At 43.2% G+C, this 14,655-nt stretch overlaps 1 protein-coding gene across 1 annotated transcript in view; it reads right to left on the bottom strand.

Moving 5' to 3' along the window:
• Nucleotides 1–14,655, bottom strand: part of LOC126456962 (diacylglycerol kinase eta-like) — a 537,414-nt gene that overhangs the window by 446,357 nt on the left and 76,402 nt on the right. The gene's annotated exons all lie outside the window — the stretch shown is intronic.

Genomic DNA, 14,655 nt, shown 5'->3' with positions numbered 1-14,655 from the left:
GCCGGAGACGGGATTGAACCGTCGTCCTCCCGAATGCAAGTCCAGTGTGCTAACCACTGCGCCACCTCGCTCGGTGCAACTCATATTCTGCAATGATTTCTTTCTTATATCAGTACGTTGTAACGCTGTTCGCGCAACGTGTAAGATCATGATTTTCAATATAAAGTAAACGTAAAAGCTCCCCGTTCTTGTCCTCACGGGACAGGTGGGACCGACCGACCGCCGTGTCATCCTCCGCAATGGCGCCACGGATGTAATAAAGTGGGCCGTGGATACATCACAGTGCTCTCGCGGGCGTTGTTGACTTTCTCAATTTTGGAGCTGCTACTCCTCACTCAGGTAGCTCCTCAGTAGGCATCACGAAGCTGGGTGCACACCATTCCAGTTCGAGCACCAAGGAAAAGTCACTGGGAGTTCCGGGAATCGAATCTGGGTCCTCTGCACAGCAGCCCGACACACTAACCATTGAGCTATGGAGGTGGACTACTTTTCAGTATATGAACTTTTAAATGATAATCTTTTTTTATATGTTGTAACCTCTTCGACCCCCTCAGTACATTAATTAATCTGTTTAAATGTAAGTTAATGTGGATGAGTAGGAAGAAAAAACCTGCGGTGCTCGGTTACAATATTGTCGCAGAAGAAGCCGAGTAGCACAGTCACCGTGGTGTAATGGTTATGATACTAGACTGTTGCATGAAGGGTCGTGAGTTCCACACTCACCTGAAGTGTAAAATTTTGATTTCAGTATTCGGTTCTTGTACGTTCTAGAAGATCCACAAATGTCAAAAATCATTTAAATATCTGGGCGTAACACTGGAAAGCGGTATGAAACGGAACAAGCATTTGAGAACTCTGGTAGAAAAAGCGAATGGTCGACTTCGGTTTATTGGGAGAATTTTAGGACAGAGTAGCTCCTGTAAAGGAGGCCGCATATAGGACGCTGGTGCGTGTTATTCTTGGATACTGCTCGAGTATTTGGGATCCGCACCAGGTCGGACTGGAGAAAGACGTCGAAGCAATTCAGAGGGGGCTTCTAGATTTTTTACCGGTAAGTGTATTACGGAGATGCTTCGCAAACTCAAATGGGAATCCCTGGAGGGGAGGCGATGGTCTTTTTGAGAAACACTATTTTCCCCTGTCGTACAGGGGAGACCCAGATCAAAAAAACAAAATTGAGAAATGTAATAACTGGCACTATCAGAAGAGCCTTCCAACATAAAGTAAGAACAGAAACATACCTAAAATTTTATCAAGTTATGTCAGTACCGACATTAGTATATGGAAGCGAATTTTGAGCAATGAAAAAAAGACAAAATAAGATTACAATCCAATGAAATGAAATTCCTCAGGTACATAGCAGGATACACCAAGCTAGACTACAAAAGAAATACAGATATCACGAAGGAATTAAATATTTTCGACATAAACAGTAAGGTTGACGAATACCGACAAAAATGGATATCCCATCTGTTACGAATGGACAGATCGAGATTACCACTACATTTTTGGCGACATACACCGCAAGGTAAAAGATGCATGGGAAGACCCCCAAAATGATGGAAGGACCAGGTGTAGCTGCAACAGGCTGAGGGAAAGCCTAATGCGTGGCAGAAGAAGAAGAAGAAGACTATCGACAAAATTTAGAGGACCGGCATTTGAAGCTGACTGCCGAACGGTTCTGTTGCGGCCAACATACATTACGCGTAAGGACCACGAAGATAAGAATCGAGAAATTAGGGCTGATACGGAGGCACATAGATAGTTGTTTTTCCCTAGCTGTATCTGCGGCTGGAACAGGAAAGGAAATGACTAGCAGTGGTACGGTGTACGCTCCACCACGCACCGTACGGTCGCTTGCGGAGTATCGATGTATATGTAGTTGTTGATGAATTTGTTATCCCCTGCAAGTAGGGACTAATTCAACACCCCTACATAGGCAAGATATCTAAATTACACTACTGGCCATTAAAATTGCTACACCAAGAAGAAATGCAGATGATAAACGGGTATTCATTGGACAAATATATTATACTAGAACTGACATGTGATTACATTTTCGCGCAATTTGGATGCATAGATCCTGAGAAATCAGTACCCGGAACGACCACCTCTGGCCGTAATAACGGCCTTGATACGCCTGGTCATTGAGTCAAACAGAGCTTGGATGGCGCGTACAGGTACAGCTGCCATTGCAGCTTCAACACGATACCACAGTTCATCAAGAGTAGTGACTGGCGTATTGTCACGACCCAGTTGCTCGGCCACCATTGACCAGACGTTTTCAATTGGTGAGAGATCTGGAGAATGTGCTAGCCAGGACAGCAGTCGAACATTTTCTGTATCCAGAAAGGCCCGTAAAGGACCTGATACATGCGGTCGTGCTTTATCCTGCTGAAATGTAGGGTTTCGCAGGGATCGAATGAAGGGTAGAGCCACGGGTCGTAACACATCTGAAACGTAACGTCCACTGTTCAAAGTGCCGTCAATGCGAACAAGAGGCGACCGAGACGTGTAACCAATGACACCCCATACCATCACGCCGGGAGATACGCCAGTATGGCGATGACGAATACACGCTTCCAATGTGCGTTCACCGCGATGTCGCCAAACACGGATGCGACCATCATGATGCTGTAAACAGAACCTGGATTCATCCGGAAAAATGACGTTTTGCCATTCGTGCATCCAGGTTCGTCGTTGAGTACACCATCGCAGGCGCTCCTGTCTGTGATTCAGCGTCAGGGGTAACCGCAGCCATGGTCTCCGAGCTGGTAGTCCATGTTGCTGCAAACGTCGTCGAACTGTTCGTGCAGATGGTTGTTGTCCTGCAAACGTCCCCATCTGTTGACTCAGGGATCGAGACGTGGCTGCACTATCCGTTACAGCCATGTTGATAAGATGCCTATCATCTCGACTGCTAGTGATACGTGGGCGTTGGGATCCAGAACGGCGTTCCGTATTACCCTCCTGAACCCACCGATTCCATATTCTGCTAAAAGTCATTGGATCTGGACCAACGCGAGCAGCGATGTCGCGATACGATAGACCGCAGTTGCAATAGGCTACAATCCGACCTTTATCAAAGTCGGTAACGTGGAGGTACGCATTTCTCCTCCTTACACGAGGCATCACAACAACGTTTCACCAGGCAACGCCGGTCATTGCTATTAGTGTATGAGAAATCGGTTGGAAACTTTCCTCATGTCAGCACGTTGTAGGTAGCACGTATCTTCGTGGTGTAGCAAATTTTAATGGCCAGTAGTGTAGATTCAGTGTGCCACGGGCAGGCACGATGTGGTTATGTGGTTGCTTCCCCTCTCCCTCCCCCCCCCCCCCACCTGAAAGTTAGGGCTTCCGTCTTTACTGTCTCAGGGAGAAGATAATCACTCCATCCTCCTACGCTACATTCTTTTTTTATGGCAGCATTCACTGAGCTTAATGCACGCACCTTGTAGTACTTTAGATATCAGACTTTCCTTTTGCAGTCGCTTCCCGTCTTCTGTACTGGTGCCGCTTTCCCCAACTCTCGTGTTATTCTCGAGATCTGAGCAGAATCTGCAGTGAAACGCGCTTAAAACAGCCTGCCCGGGAGATTGGTGAGCCGAGATTAGGGATGTATGGCTGTGAATAGCAGCTCGGCTGAGGTTTACAGCCGGCTTCCAGGACTGCAGTGACGGCTCACCGCGGGGTCTCAGAAGCTGTACCGCCATGTCTCCCTTTCAGCCAGCAACGCCGCTCTACCAGACCTTGCGGCCTCCAGATTGGTATCCGAAAAGACGTCTGCCACTGAAACTGCACACCCCGGTTTCCTGCTATTGTTCAGATAATGACCAAAGATCAAGAACACTTCAGTAGACTCACTGTCCAACAACAATTTAAGTTACCTGTAACTAGTGTTGTAAAAATACTGTAGGCTACTGTAGACTACCATAAGTAAGCACAGGCTACGGTAGTTTTCTTAGTAGCCTCGCTCAGTTAAGATCGTAACCACGTTACCTGTACGTTGAGCGTGTTGCATACCCATCAGGCGATACCTCATTTAGATCAATGTATGGTGGTGGTGGTTACTGTTTGACGTCCCGTCGACAACGAGGTCATTAGAGACGGAGCGCGAGCTCGGGTTAGGGAAGGATTGGGAAGGAAATCGGCCGTGCCCTTTCAAAGGAACCATCCCGGCATTTGCCTGAAACGATTTAGGGAAATCACGGAAAACCTAAATCAGGATTGAACCGTCGTCCTCCCGAATGCGAGTCCAGTGTGCTAACCACTGCGCCACCTCACTCGGTATCAATGTATGCTTAAGCGACCATTGCCTCACTAGATTCCCCTAGAAGCTAGAAGCGGTGAGCTGTCTAGAAACTGAGCGACCGTATATAAAGGGCCAGGTAACCTACGGAACGTTTTTGATCTACATAGTTATCCTCCTGTCTGTTACTTGAAAACAGACAGTATTTATAGCAAAATTAAAACCGTCAATATTTAATTCAGCTTTTATTCGAAAATCTATTATTTCTAACTTTAAACAGAGCGATGTTGTAACAAAAATAAAAAACATTACAGGTTTTCATATAGCACTAGAAATCGTGATTTCCTCAAAAGAGGTAAAATTTAAAAAAATACCGCAAAACGATAACGTATCAAATATCGCCTCAATATTTCGTCGAGCTTATATAAAGCATGTTTCTGTTATTCAGAAACAATTTTCACACTTATCAATAATAATAGAAAACTCTTGCCGTTCATCATGATGGTGAACGGTCCACTGAGCACAAAACATCAACAATAAATACACAGATTTTTTTTACGTTTGTGCATGTAAACTATACTTGCATCGAAAGTAATTGCTCTGGTTACATAAAAGCACAGTGATTCTGTGATCAAATAATTTTTATTACTTATAAAATGCAATTTACATTTAGTAAGGATATCAAATACGGAATGGACTAGCACTGAACGGTGTGCGGTTCTAAACATGTGCAGAACAAACAAACAAAAAAGAGAAGTCGTCGTCCCCCAGTTTTGTCCCCCACACATCCCTTTATGTTTCTTTCCCTGCCAATGTTACCAATAATATAGGTAATCCTACCATTTACTACGTCATTTATGGACTGTGTCAAAACTACCGAACCGTAGTTTTGCTAGAGCGCAACTCTACCTGTACCAAGCCACAAAGTGAAATAAGCAAAAAGGTACACACATAATAAATAGTAAGAAAAAGAAGAACAGAAACAAAACTGCGTACATGGCATGCGTACATTCGCGGTACATTATATGAGAAGAACAGCCAGATAATAACTGTTTCTTGTCTGCAAACGCCTCACCTACCACAATTTAATTCATGCAGCAAGTTTCGTCAGACCTATTTCGAGATTCTTTTGTCTTTTTAACATTAGTGACCTGCTTAGAGACTCTTTTGGTTTTCTAAAGTCCATAAATCTACCTTCTTCCAGTACATAACTGATTATTGAAACAGTTAATAATGATGTAACACAATAAAATCGATTTTTTCTTTTTTTCAGTTCACTTGTATTTATTGCTACTTACCAGGAAAGATGCTCAGCTTGTAATTATAATCTTTATTTCACAACAGGGATCGATAAGTTACACATTCCACAAGTGGGTTGACAAAATTATCACGCAGAATTGACATCTAAGATTGAGTGACTGAGACGGATCTCCACTTTTTAACTACCTGCCATCGAGTTTAGAACCCTACACATTGGATGCTCATTACAAACTACTTTATGTATGTGTTTAACCAGAAGCTGTGTAATTAGATAACGAGAAAATCATAGGTGCCACTTTATAAGAGGGAAGTTTAAATGTGTACAGGGATTCCCAAAGTTCGTCAAGAGTTTTCTAAATAGCGAAATTTTCTAATTGGAGCAGATAAGTAACTAACTGGTTACTTCAGTAAAAAATGTACATTTCTAGAAAAAGAAAATCAGCTCTGCATAAAATAACGCTAGGTTTTGGAAACAATTACATCTTAAGATCGGAACATTCTGAAAAACGAAAATTTTCAATAAAAATTACTTTCGAAACATTAAGCATTTGGAAAATGTAAAATGTTTACTTCAAAGAGGAAAAGGAGGCTTTCAAATTAGCTGTGTTAATCTAGAAATAATTTTTTAGGAGGTGCAATTTCGACGATCACGTATATACAAGTATAGTACATATTGAATAGTACCATAAAGATTTCCATATGAGCTATTTACACTGTTTCCATGAGCATCAGGAGTGGTGTAAGAACAACCTGGATGATCTCACCTTGATCTGTTATAAGATACACCTGCAGTACGTTGAGTAGTCTGACACGGCCGTGGCCATGGTGGCAGGAAAATTCCTCTTGAGGTAAGGGATTGCTTATATGAGAGTAGCGGGAGAAGCGACAGTTAGGCATGGAGAGTCAGACTGACATCTTTGTTACTCAACCAGTAGGATTTCGACAATTCTTTCATCAAACTGAGTTTTTAAAATTCTGCATCAGCTACTTCATTCGAGAATGGGGGTTGACTTTTTAAGTTTTCACAAATGACTGCTACACGGCACTACTGATATGCGACATCATTAGTTTTAAGATTTGTCATTTGTTATTATTAAAACAACGACAGCTGAGAAATAAGCAGATTAATTTGTATACAGTGCGCGTTTAATGAAGAAGTATTATGAAAAGTGGAAATTTCGCGTGGAGGTTGTCGTTGGGTGATTTTTTTTCGGATTTTCTAAAAATTCTTACTTCTCAGTCGGTAGAGCACTTGCTTGCGAAAGACAAAGGTCCAAGGTTCGAGTATCGGTCTGGCACACGGTTTTTATCTGCCAGGAGATATTCAAATTCTCACATGTGACTACGTAAGAACTACGTTCATGAAGAAACTACGTTCGGCTTCATTATACACACATCAAAAAAAGTTTTGCATCACCTCGGTTCCGAGAGTTCCGGAACCTGTACAGAAAATTGGAATAGAGATCAACATAGCCGGCCCAAGTGGCCGTGCGGTTCTAGGCGCTGCAGTCTGGAACCGCGAGACCGCTACGGTCGTAGGTTCGAATCCTGCGTCGGGCATGGATGTGTGTGATGTCCTTAGGTTAGTTAGGTTTAACTAGTTCTAAGTTCTAGGGGACTAATGACCTCAGAAGTTGAGTCCCATAGTGCTCAGAGCCATTTGAACCACTTGGAAATCAACATAAACGTCATTTCCTCCCTTTTTATTGCCCATGCAAACCACACATTCATATTGTACCACCATACAGCTAGACCTTCAGAGGTAATGGTCCAGATTGCTATACATACCGGTACCTCTAATACCCCGTAGCAAGTCCTCTTGCATTGATGCATGCCTATATTCATCGTGGCATACTATCCACAAGTTCATCAAGGCATTGTTGGTCAAGATTGTCCCACTCCTTAACAGCGATTCGACGTAGATCCCTCAGAGTGGTTGGTAGGTCACGCCGTCCATAAACAGCTCTTTTCAATCTATGCCACGCATGTTATATAGGTTTCATGTCAGGAGAACATGATGGTGACTCCAGTCGAGCGATGTCGTTATCCTGAAGGAAGTCATTCACAAGATGTGCACGATGGGGGCGCGAATTGTCGTCCATGAAGACGAGTGCCTCGCCAATATGCTGCCGATATAGTTGTACTATCGGTCGGAGGATGGCATTCACGTATCGTAAAGCCGTTACGGCGCCTTCCATGACCACCAGCGGCATACGTCGGCCCCACATAATGCCGCCCCAAAGCGACAGGGAACCTCCAACTTGCTGCAGTCACTGGACAGTGTGTCTAAGGCGTTCAGCCTGATCGCGTTGCCTCCAAACACGTCTGCAACGATTGTCTGGTTGCAGGCATATGCGACACTCGTCGATGAAGAGAACGTGATGTCAATCCTGAGCGATCCACTCGGCATGTTGTCGATCCGATCTGTTCGCTCTGCATGGTGTCGTCGTTGCAAAGATGTACATCGCCATGGACGTCGGGAGTGAAGTTGCGCATCATGCAGCGTATTGCGCACAGTTTGAGTCGTAACACGACGTCCTGTGGCTGCACGAAAAACATTACTCAACATGGTGGCGCTGCTGTCAGGTTTCCTCGGAGCCATAATCCATAGGTAGCGGTCATCCACTGCAGTAGTAGCCCTTGGGCGGCCTGAGCAAGGCATGTCATCGAAAGTTCCTGTCTCTCTGTATCTCCTCCATGTCTGAACAACGCCGCTTTGGTTAACTCTTAGACGCCTGGACACTTCCCTTGTTGAGAGTTCTTCCTGGCACAAAGTAACAATGCGGACACGATAGAACCGCAGTATTGACCGTCTAATCATGGTTGAACTACAGACAACAGGAGCCGTGTACCGCCTTCCTGGTGGAATGACTGGAACTGATCGGCTGTCGGAGCCCCTCCGTCTAATAGGTGCTGCTCATGCGTGGTTGTTTACATCTCCGGGCAGGTTTAGTGACATCTCTGAACAGTCAAAGGGTCTGTGATGCAATACAGAGGTATGTGATACAATATCCACAGTCAACGTCTATCTTCAGGAGTTTTGGGAACCGGGCTGATGTGTGTTTTTTGAAGACGATTGTAAAAATCTGCCTTCAGATGAGATGATGCTTTCTTATTTTTGGATGAAAATTTCGACTTACAAAGTAAATGCGTGTTGCAGTGGAACTTCAAGGAACGTGTTGTGGTGGGAAGACGACGTTATTTAGCTACTATATGAGCTCATTTCAATTTATTTAGTGGTGTAGGACACAGCATGCAAGTCCATTTGCATTGCACGAATTACAAGTAATGATTCAGTAACGCAGATAGAAGTAGTTACGTTAGATACGTTTCCTGATTGTGCTCAGTTTATCTTGGGTCAGATTATGTTAAAAATCCCTTTCATTACTCCGTTGTGTCACGAGAAAGTCCTTGTCACTACAGCATATAAAGGCAGATCGCGTTCTTGTTCATTTATGGGCAGATTTCATATGACCTGGTATGTTTTAGGACACCAAAACCTGGATCCCACTGGAGCTCAGGTAAAAGTTCCCTATTCTGTAACCACCAGCCATTGTCCGAGGCGCGGTGTATGTTTTGAGCATTCATGTACCCGGGTGACAGTGCACCTGTACACGACCATCGACCTGGTGTAAGAAGAAACGTGATTCATCGACGATGTGACACGTTTCCATGGTATCCAATTGGATGAACAGGGGAACATGTAGGGTTCATCTATCACGGAGCCTCACGTTCAGCAGTGGTACGCTAAACACTGTACTCCGAAACACTTGGCTCAGCACCTGCATTGTACTCTCTCGTCAGATGTGTCACAGGACACCAACAGGGCTGCTTTAGAGAGCACGCAGGCCTCTGACATCACCGTTCTGTGATGAGACATAGACGTCCAAGACTTTTTTTATAAAATGCATTTTAACCATCAGCTGTTTATTTGTCCCATTAGTCATCTACCAGTTTCGGTTATTAGCCATCATCCAGGATGTAGGGTACATCAAATTAGCTAAAAGAATCCCATACTCCTTTGAATCTGAACAGTATCGAAATTATCGACTGAAATTGTACAGACACATGACACAATTTGTCGTAGAATACTGATACGACAAATTATGTGAGTACCTTATCTTCTTGGTCCTAACGCGACACGTATTTTCCCATTTGCCCTCCGCATCGATAATATTTCGGGTCATCAGTGTATCTGTAGATAACGTATTTCAATATGATGTATTATACCTATTCTCAGGGTTGAAATGTGAAAATAACATTTTTCAATTCTGACTAAATGTATACTCATTTCAGTAATGATCTCTCTTTCTTACTTTAATTTTATAGTAATTTTTTAGGTGTCATGAAATCACAGAGATGTCACTCAGTGACAACACGCTGAGATCGGTATACATTAATCGCTGGGGACTTTGCAGATAGAATATTTAATTAATGGCGTTATCTATTATAAAATCTAAATTGCTGACTTTACGCAGAGCTGTAAAACTATCTGAAAATCTAACTACGGAATTTAAAAACCCACAAGATAGAAAACATGACTTTAAAAACAGTCACTACTATCCAATGGGACGACGAATAGAAGCAAATAATCATTTACGTACCTATGTGACGTCAGAATACAAATATAGGTACCATTTATTATTTCAAAAATGACAAATTTTATTGCACTGATCATAATCTAGACGACACGTAATTATCTAACTCGTATCTGACTAATATTGATTTGAACGCAGTCCGCTGCCGATCAGAAAACTATTTCACTCATTCCATAATGAAACTGTAATTGCGATCAGTTTGCTGAATCGAAATTAAGACTGTGTTATTGATCAAGTTCATTAATGCTTGACAGAGAGCTGTCCCATCAAATACAGTCATATGCATTCGGTTTTTATACTATTCCTTACTGTGTGTCACACGTTACTGCCAACTAAGTGAATCACACTACTATTAAGGTCACAATTATAACAAACACCGTCATAGTTGCGTTTTATTTAACTTTAATTTTTAAGATGATAATATACTGTACAAGGTGAGAATTTGGGTCCGATGGGAGTTCATGCTGTTGCGATGACCATTGTGTCCGGATGACTCAGAGGTCAGCGTATCTGCCAAGTAAGCGGTTCGTGTTCGAATCCAGGCCCAGCACAAATTTTCTACTGTCCCCATTGATTTAAACTGATGCCCATTCGCAGCCAATGTCTGTAATTCTTTTGTGTCTTCACTTGTCATTTGCCGCAGGTGCAGATGATGTATGTTGGGTTGCATATCATAAGATGCATGAAAAATTTCCTGCGTCCGTTTTGTTCATCCCGTATAAGTTAGTTTTTATAAAAAATTAAAACAAGCCACTCTTGATGATTACTGGCTTGCAACGGACAGGTCCACAGCCAGAAGACTATTCACGTTTATATTTACATTTATCAGACGCTGTACGTGCGATGTTGACCGTTTTCCGTTGCGGCGAAAGCTCCTTGGTATATCGAAAATTCTGCCTCATTATGTACCACGGTTAACTGCTTTTGGAGAATTTAATATTTCGCAGAAGAGTTAGCAAGAATATTCTGAACCTTAAGATACAGACAGTGTATACAGATCACAGACACGTACAACAAAATTGAGTATACCGACCACAAGGGTGTTTATAAAATTTATTAACAGTAGTTGGTTGCTGTTTCTTAGTTTTCTGTAAGAATTAACCTGTATCTTTACACAGTCATGGATTCAGTATGGCAGTTCGAGACAAAACAGATCTATTGAACAAAATAGAGATACCTTTATATCTCTTCGATACGAATCTAATGCTGGCAATGCAAAAACACAACATCAGAAAAATCGTAAAATAATATACAATGAAGCGCCAAAGAAACTGGTATACGCATGTGTATTAAAATACAGAGGTACGTCGACAGGCAGAATACGGCGCTGCGGTCAGCAGCTCCTATATGTGACACAAAGTGTTTGGGACAGTTGTTAGATGGTTTACTGCTGCTACAATGCCAGGTTGTCAAGATTTAAGTGAGTTTGAACGTAGTGTTATAGTCGGCGCACGAGCGACATGACTCAGCATCTCCGAAGTAGTGATGAAGTGGGGATTTTCCCGTACGACCATTTCACGAGTGTACCGTGAATATCGGGTATTCGGTAAAACATCAAATCTCCGACTTCGCTGCGTCCGGAAAAAGATCCTGCAAGAACGGGACCAACGACGACTGAACTGTATCGTTCAACGTGACAGAAGTGCGACCCCTCCGCAAATTGCTGCGGATTTCAATGCTGCGCTGTCAACAAGTGTAAGCGTGCGAACCATTCAAAGAAACATCATCGATATGGCTTTCGAAGCCGAAGGTCCACTAGTGTACCCTTGATGACTGCACGACACAAAGCTTTACGACTTGCCTGGGCCCGTCAACACCGATATTGGACTGTTGGTGACTGGAAAGATGTTGCTTGGTCGGATGTCGTTTCAAACTGTATCGAGCGGATGGACATGTACGGGTATGGAGACAACCTCATGAATCCACGGATCCTGCGTGTCAGCATGGGACTGTTCAAGCTGGTGGAGGCTCTGTAATGGTATGGGCCGTGTGCAGTTGAAGTGATATGGGACTCCTGATACGTCTAGATCCAACTCTCACAGGTGACACGAACGTAAGCATCCTGTCTGATCACCTGCATCCATTCATGTCCGTTGTGCATTTTCGACGGACTTGGGCAATTCCAGCAGGACAATGCGACGCGCCATACGTTCGGAATTGCTACAGAGTGGCTCCAGGAACACTCTTCTGAGTCCAAAAACTTCCGTTGGCCACTGAACTCCCCAGACATGAACATTATTGAGCGTATTTGTGATGAATTGTGACGTGCTGTTCAGAAGATGAGTCCAACCCCTCGTACTATTATGGATTTATGGACACCCTGCAGGATTAATTGCGTCAGTTCCCTTCAGCACTACTTCAGACATTAGTCGAGTCCATGCCACGTCGCGCTTCGGCACTTTTGCGTGCTTTCAGAGGTCCTATACTATATTAGGTAGTTGTACCAGTTTCTTTGGCTCTTCAGTGTAATTGTGTTGAAGTGTTAAAAATGATCACTGTCCTTCTTTGTGTTATTTTTGTTGAATATTATTGCCGCGTCCTTGCAAATTTATGCAGTCTACTTTCAGACATCGTTTGTTTCCAAATCTTCTGGATATTTGGTGGGATACTAGAGTCAGCCAACGAACTCTGAATGTCCCTATTGACATTTTAAATGTCAGCAGTGCATGGAGATGTCGATCACTGATTATGAAGTAGAAGAATTTAGAATTATCAAGAGACCACAGACGAACTGTCTACTGATAATGTGGAGAAGGACAGCGTAAGTTTGGGGTGATGTGCAGGAGTAAAAAAAGTAAATGGATGCATATGAAAAACAGCAAAACGAGAAATATAGCTCGTAAGGATGCAGTTGTTCCAAGGACTGTAGGAACAAAAGGCAGTGGTTCTCACAGTGATAACGGCACGCATGGAGATTTGTTGAGCGTAAAAACAATGAGAGAAACGGCAGCTGAAATAAACTTGCAAATGAGGATGCAGATGATCGATGAGCACTCGAGGGTCGTACGCACTGCGAAAAAATTAGATGCCATGCGAATAAAAAAAAGCAAGCTTGGACGAATTTTCTGCAGCACTTCTAAACGCGCGAAACAAAAGTTTAGCCAGGACGCAGGTAGATGCATATTCATGAGTTAATGCTCTCTGCTTTTATTCTGAAGTGGCCGAAAATACATGCGCAGTCAAAAAAGGAAAGTTGGCTCGTGCCCTAAACGCCGATAACCCACTGTAACCACCTGCGGCAGGGCTTAAGAACTTCTTCTCGCTTGGAGGACAGACGCCGCTCAATTCAATAAAATGAATTGAGGCTAGCTGGATAATTCTATTATTTTTCTGTCACTTACATTACAGGAAGAAACTGACAGTGGTCATATTACCACTCTTCAGCTCTTGTGTTAAACAACTAAAAATAGGTAGTGAATATTCACTATTGGGAAAAAATACTCATCTTAAACTTGAAAAATTGTTGATCACGTGTGGTCTTGAAAACTATGGGTCGATAGTTAAATTTGTAGGTGATGGATAAGGAAGCATACTACACAGCCTGCCAAAAAAAAATGAATCACTCAAGAGGAGAGGAGGAAACAAAATGAAACTTCGCATGTGATGGTATTTCAATAAACAAAAAATCGGGACAAATTTACGAAGGATTTGACAGTATGAGCCCACTTATGATACGACGTTGCACTCTCTCTGTCCTATATGCACGCATTGAACCGGTTTGGATGAGTGTCTCAAAGATATTGTATCTTCTGTTGAGGCACGCTGGCCCACAAGTGTTGTAACGGGTCCTTGGTATACTGATACTGGCAGTGGCATGGAGTTGTTTATAAAGACACGTGCCATTTGTGGACGAGAACGTACTGTTGAAAAACGGCACTGCAATACTGTCGCCTTACAGGTAACAGCTGAAGATACAGGATGTCTGTGATGAACCTTTGACGCCAGGAGTAATACCGCTGTGCCTCTCCATAATGTTGGAAGAACGGGACCACCAACTGCACACCCGTTTCTCCGGAAAGAAAGCTAACTATTCACACTGAGGGTAGACAGTTGTTATAAAACATGCTTCCTCTGCACCTCTTCTCTCCCTAATGACAATTGTTTCACTCACACCGAGCATCGCCATTTAAAATACTTATTGCTTGTAAATCACTTGATTGCTGGCCTCCTTACTTCTGAACTGACAAACTGGAGGGCTTTAGGTTGCTAATGCCTTGTGTCCGACGGCCATCAATAATAATAATAATTATAATAATAATAATAAACCCCGTGGAGGCCCGGGAAAAGAATAGGCCTCCGGTATGTTCTGCCAGTCGTAAAAAGCGACGAAAAGATCAAACCACTAATACGGCTAACCCCCCTTTTAGTGTGATTAGTTGGTTCAGGACAGAACTAATGAAGCCTCGGACAAGCGCTGTCATGGTCGGGGACGATGCTTGAACCCTATGCCCGTCCACAATGGTAACGACACTGCTAGCCACACGGAAAATGATTTAAATCCAAATAGAGGTGTTTTGCAGGATATGGTTCCTGCAACCACTCTAGAAG

This window comes from Schistocerca serialis, chromosome 2, assembly GCF_023864345.2.
Source record: "Schistocerca serialis cubense isolate TAMUIC-IGC-003099 chromosome 2, iqSchSeri2.2, whole genome shotgun sequence".
NCBI lineage: Eukaryota > Metazoa > Arthropoda > Insecta > Orthoptera > Acrididae > Schistocerca > Schistocerca serialis.
This window is presented reverse-complemented; position numbering and strand designations above follow the sequence as displayed.